Here is a 4,998-nt window from a genome sequence, read left to right on the forward strand (position 1 = left end):
TGCCCTGCTTGCTGCATTGGAAATGCCACTGCAAACAGGGCTTACATTGTTCTTGAATGAGTGCAAAATCACGTGATTTTGGGCACAGTCACATACATAATAAATATGAATAGGGCCTGAAGGTCCTTGTTCAGGTACTTCCTATTATACAGTAGCGTGACAAGGTTCTGTCCTCATCTCCTGATTGTGCTACTGTTGTTATTACTATTTCAAGACACATTACACAGTTAACATCAGGAAGCCCGTTCGGAGAAATCCCATGCAGCCATTGCTGATGTACCTGTACATGAATGTAGGCAAGAAGTGGCTGCTAAGAGTACAGTTGATCAGCAGAACTGTAAGCTAAATGTCATACGTTAAGCTGGCCGTACACCTATAGATTTTCTGCAGATTTTCTATGGTCAGATGGAAAAAGTGCAACAGATTCCTCCATGTAGGAATGGGCCAAACTTCAGTATCTTGCTAGCTGGCCCCGCTGGCTGTCAAAACACCTGAACAATGCCTGCATCCAATCAGATTGTTCAGGTATTTTGACAGCCAGCAGGGCCGACTAGCAAGATACTGAAGCTTGGCCCAGCAGGAGATTCCTCCATCAACACAGTTCAGCGTAGATGGAGGAATCTGTTGCACTTTTTCCATCTGACCATAGAAAATCTGCAGATAATCTATAGGTGTATGGCCAGCTTTAGGGTTTCCATGTAATTTGAGTTGACCTTTGTCCCAGTTAATTTAGCGATCTGCAGGATATAATCCTCCACTTGGATACATACTGTATATTCATGTGAACTGCCTAAACTAGTCTCTTTCGAGTTTTGAGTTATTTTGATCTGTTTTTCTTCTGCCTTCAGGTTAATTTCTTGTACTTGACAATGCTGGCACCTTGACCAAGCTGATTTGCTGCCAAAGGTAACCAGGCATGACGTTAAAAATTAAACTTCTAAAGTTTGTTTAATAAAACATTGCAACAGACGACGTGTCTGGCAGCAAAGTGTTTATAATGCCGTACTTGTATACAAGGTTAACTTTGCCAATGTCTCATGCTTCACAACCAAAACCAACTCATGAAGTATATATGCAGAATACCACCAGCACCCCCCCAGGGGGGCCCTCTTCTTCCTCTCTGGGCCCCCCTAACAGGCAGAACGCCAGTGCCCGGTCGCAATTGTGACCGCTGCGACCCTGGTAGCTCTGCCAGTGCACTTCAGTATACAGACTTCTTTATCAGGGGAGAGAGGCAGGGTAAGTGAGCTTTAAGGGGTCATTCACACGGGTGTGCACGTCCATACGGCCTACATGCCCATAAAAACACCCGATTTTGGAAGGGACAGGGAGCTTTGTGTAATTGCATGCAGCATCCCATTCTTCCCTATAGGGGGTGCAGTTACACGCAATTACCTGCGGTCACACGCACATCCAAAACTGCATGGCAGTGCGGGTCTGTGTGCCCGCACTTGGATGTACACTGTCTCCAATTACACAAAGCACTTGTCCTTTCTGGAATCTGGTCTTTTTACGGGTGTGCACGCCATACGGAGATGTACGCCCATCTGAATGAGCCCTAAACATTGGACATGTTATGTAACCATTGTTGTTCCCTCATCTGTGAGTATAGCTGACCATACACTGTACAATTTTTTTATCATTCAGAACGAAGAAGAAATCACGTATTCTTCCATCAAAGTTAAGCCGCGTGTATGGATGAATCCCCCGCTGTTTCCATTGGCTGCTGATAGAATAACCAAATGCTGATTGGCTGCAAGCACCGTTCGGCCGAAGATTTTCCAATCGGTTCCTTCAATCTTCTGATCAAGGGATGCCCGGGCAGAAGAGTGCCGGCAGGGGCACCCACTGAGCAAATTTTGTCCGGTTCCTCAAGAACCAGCTGACATTCCCATTGTGTATGGCCACCAGCTTTCACCAGCTTTCGTCCTTTGACCCCCCAGAGCCCAGGGGAGAAGAGACTGTGTGGAACAGTCTAACAGCCCTTCGGGGCCGAGGATTAGGTGAGTATATCTGCTTTATTTGAGCCCCGAGATCAAAACGCTTAAAGTACTACCTAAAGTAGTATCATCTTGTCTTCAATTGTATTGTAACTGTATTGTCTTCCTTATATTGTAAAGTGCTGAGCAAACTGTTGGCGCTATATAAATCCTGAATAATAATAATATTATTAAACTCACAAACTTTTTTCAGTAATGAATCCAGATCAAACAAATGTCAAATCCAAACTTACTAAGAGCCATACTGACAGTCATGAATAAAATCAGGGGCTGGACATAAAGAAGGAAAAAAAATTAACCCTGCTGCTTGGCGCAGTACAAATCTGTGGCGCACAGGCTAGAAAAAAAACCCAAAAAATCTTGCCTGCCGTGGTACAAAACTTGGGACTGGTGGGCCTAATAAAATCTTGTGGCGGGCCGTTTCTGGCCCATGGGCCTTGTAATTGATATATGTGATCCACGAGCTTGATGAAGGAAGGACAAAGGAGAAGAGAGCAGGGGATTAGCTTGCCTTGATGTGCCTATATGTTTTTAGAGACACACAGCTTACTAGCACACACAAGGGTGGCTCCAAATGACCCTGCAACCCTAAAACAAAATATCAGGGCCAGTGCTCAGGAGGCCGGCTAATTCTGCAGGAAACGAAAACTTTTATCTATAAGGGAACAGTATCAATTGTAAGTGATATGAAATAGCATAAAAACATTTTGACTTTATTATCACTATAACCCTAGCAGTGCCGGGGGAGGAAGGGTTAGTTTTTTTAATTCCTGGAGTTCTTCTTTAATCAAATTGTGACTTGCGTATGCTGCTCTGTGATGTCCTGGATACATGAGACCTCCCCATCAACTACTATGAGGAATTGTGCTGCAATACGCAGCTGCTAGTAGTTTGTTGGCAGTTGAATGCTGCAGAATTAGAGTAATAGAAGTGAGTATCATTTACATGCTACAGTAAGCTGATCACTCTTCCCGGGGTATGTTTTATCCTTAAATCCACATGCATTTAAAGGCAGTGTTTATTTCCACCGACCTGGGCTCGTTGCTAGAGACCACGATTCCCATCCACTGAAGTATAACAATAGCGTCCTTTATCTGTTACCATGACATTGTACATTTCAGTGTCATGTTACCGGCTGCATGTCACCGGCTCTGAGGCACAAACCAACACTTGATCCATGAAGCTTGAACTGAGAACTTTGCAGTTGGAGAAAACTTGGCTACAAAGTTCTTATTTTGCTGCTTTTTATTTAACGGTGAAAACCGGAACAGTCAGGTGCTAGCGAGCTTCTGACAAACTGCAGCGACCAAGTGCAAGACACTATATTTAGGAAGAACAGCCCTGTGCTATGAAAGGAATTCCTTTTGCACTTAAGCTACCAAATTGGGTTTATCTGCCAGCCCTGAGGCAGCATTGAGTACAACACAGAGACAAAGCTATTTAGAACATATGTATCAGCAGCACTGAAAGTATCCCTGGCAAGATAAGCAGGGGACGAAGACAAAGAAAGGGTCCTGTCACTGGAACCTGGCCATAATTGCTCTGTGCTGTCATCTCTTGGGGAAAAACTTGTCTAAGGTAAGCAAGGACTCTTCTTTCGTTAGCAGGAAACGTCTACATATAATTATATATATATATATATATATAAATATATATATATATATTTATATTTATTTAATGTATTCTCTGAACACATAGCAATGTTAATGTTAACTCTTTTTATGCTGTACAACTAAAGAATATAAAATTGTAGTAACATTAAATCCTGAAATGCAAAACTTTTGACAATATTGCATTGCAGGATTGCAGAACGCATCATATGACCACTGTAGAGCTCGACATACGCTATTAACCATAACTAACTATTAAACAGTTTACTATAAAGAATGCATACAGTATAATATAGTACAGTTGCTTCATGCAGCTTTGCTGTAACTAGGTACCATATCTGTTTGCATGAACCATGTCTGCTAAAACATGATATTTCCCATTTGTACTGTTAGATAATTTAATGCGTTGTGAGCATGTTCACTAAAAGTTTATGACAGTTGTAATAATACCCTGTGATCATGATTATGCATGAAGTATGTTTGAGGTGTTTGTGGTGCAGCATTATGTCATATAGCTCAGGTTAACACATTCCAGTCTTGTATGTGTACGAGCGAAAAGGTTAGTAATACAATAAAGAGATCTGTTAAGAATGCCTTTCCTGCAAAAAAAAATCTTTGTAGAATAAAGGATTTCAGGCACTGAGCAGGATAACTAGGTCAGTTCTTACTTAGTTTGCATGTTCAGAAGTAGTTCAGCTTCCGAAAAATAAAATTATGTTAACTGTTTCCTGCATACTTGAAATTAAATGTAACAGGATTTAGTTCAATGTTTAAAGCTTTTTATCGAGACAAAATAAAAAATAAAAACATATGCAGTACATCTCTGCAACACATGCAGGTTTTATCCCTTTAAAGATCCTGCAAGTACAGAAAGATACTTGTTGATCTGCCAGAAATACACTCAGCTCCTGTTGTGTGCTTTTTTTGTGGACTGAGTGGTGTCAGCTCTGCCCAGTGTCTTTTGCTAAGTCACTCAACCACTCCCACTCCCACTCTTAGAACTCTACAGCATAAAGGCTAAAGCCCCTTTCACACAAGCAGTCCAATCGGGTCTGCCTGTCAGTTTTTCAGACAGACCCGATCAGATGCCCAATGCAAGTCAATACACGAGCATCCATTTGAACCCGGTTACCCCGGGATCTGGCTGGGTTCGAAAAAACAGACGGAACAGTGTTCCATTTCAATGGATCGGATTATGCCAGATCGGGGGTAATCTCATGTAAACGGACACATGTCCGTTTATATCAGATTCCCCATCGACCAACATGGAGTCCAGCAGTTTCAGTTACTTAAACTGTACGGACACGGATGTCACTGCGGTGACATCTGCTCCGTGCTGCTGTGATCAGGAGGGGATCTGTGCATAGATCCCCTCCTGAGCAGCCACT

The 4,998-nt window shown here is 42.5% G+C and overlaps 1 protein-coding gene across 1 annotated transcript in view; it reads left to right on the forward strand.

Moving 5' to 3' along the window:
- The first annotated feature begins 3,013 nt into the window (after positions 1–3,013).
- SMPX (small muscle protein, X-linked) overlaps positions 3,014–4,998 on the forward strand; it is a 73,705-nt gene continuing 71,720 nt past the window's right edge. Inside the window, exon 1 of the mRNA XM_018562430.1 lies at positions 3,014–3,578. The gene's annotated coding sequence lies outside the window, so the exon portion shown is untranslated. The remainder of the gene's footprint in view (positions 3,579–4,998) is intronic.

This window comes from Nanorana parkeri, unplaced genomic scaffold, assembly GCF_000935625.1.
Source record: "Nanorana parkeri isolate BGI_ZX_2015 unplaced genomic scaffold, ASM93562v1 scaffold577, whole genome shotgun sequence".
NCBI lineage: Eukaryota > Metazoa > Chordata > Amphibia > Anura > Dicroglossidae > Nanorana > Nanorana parkeri.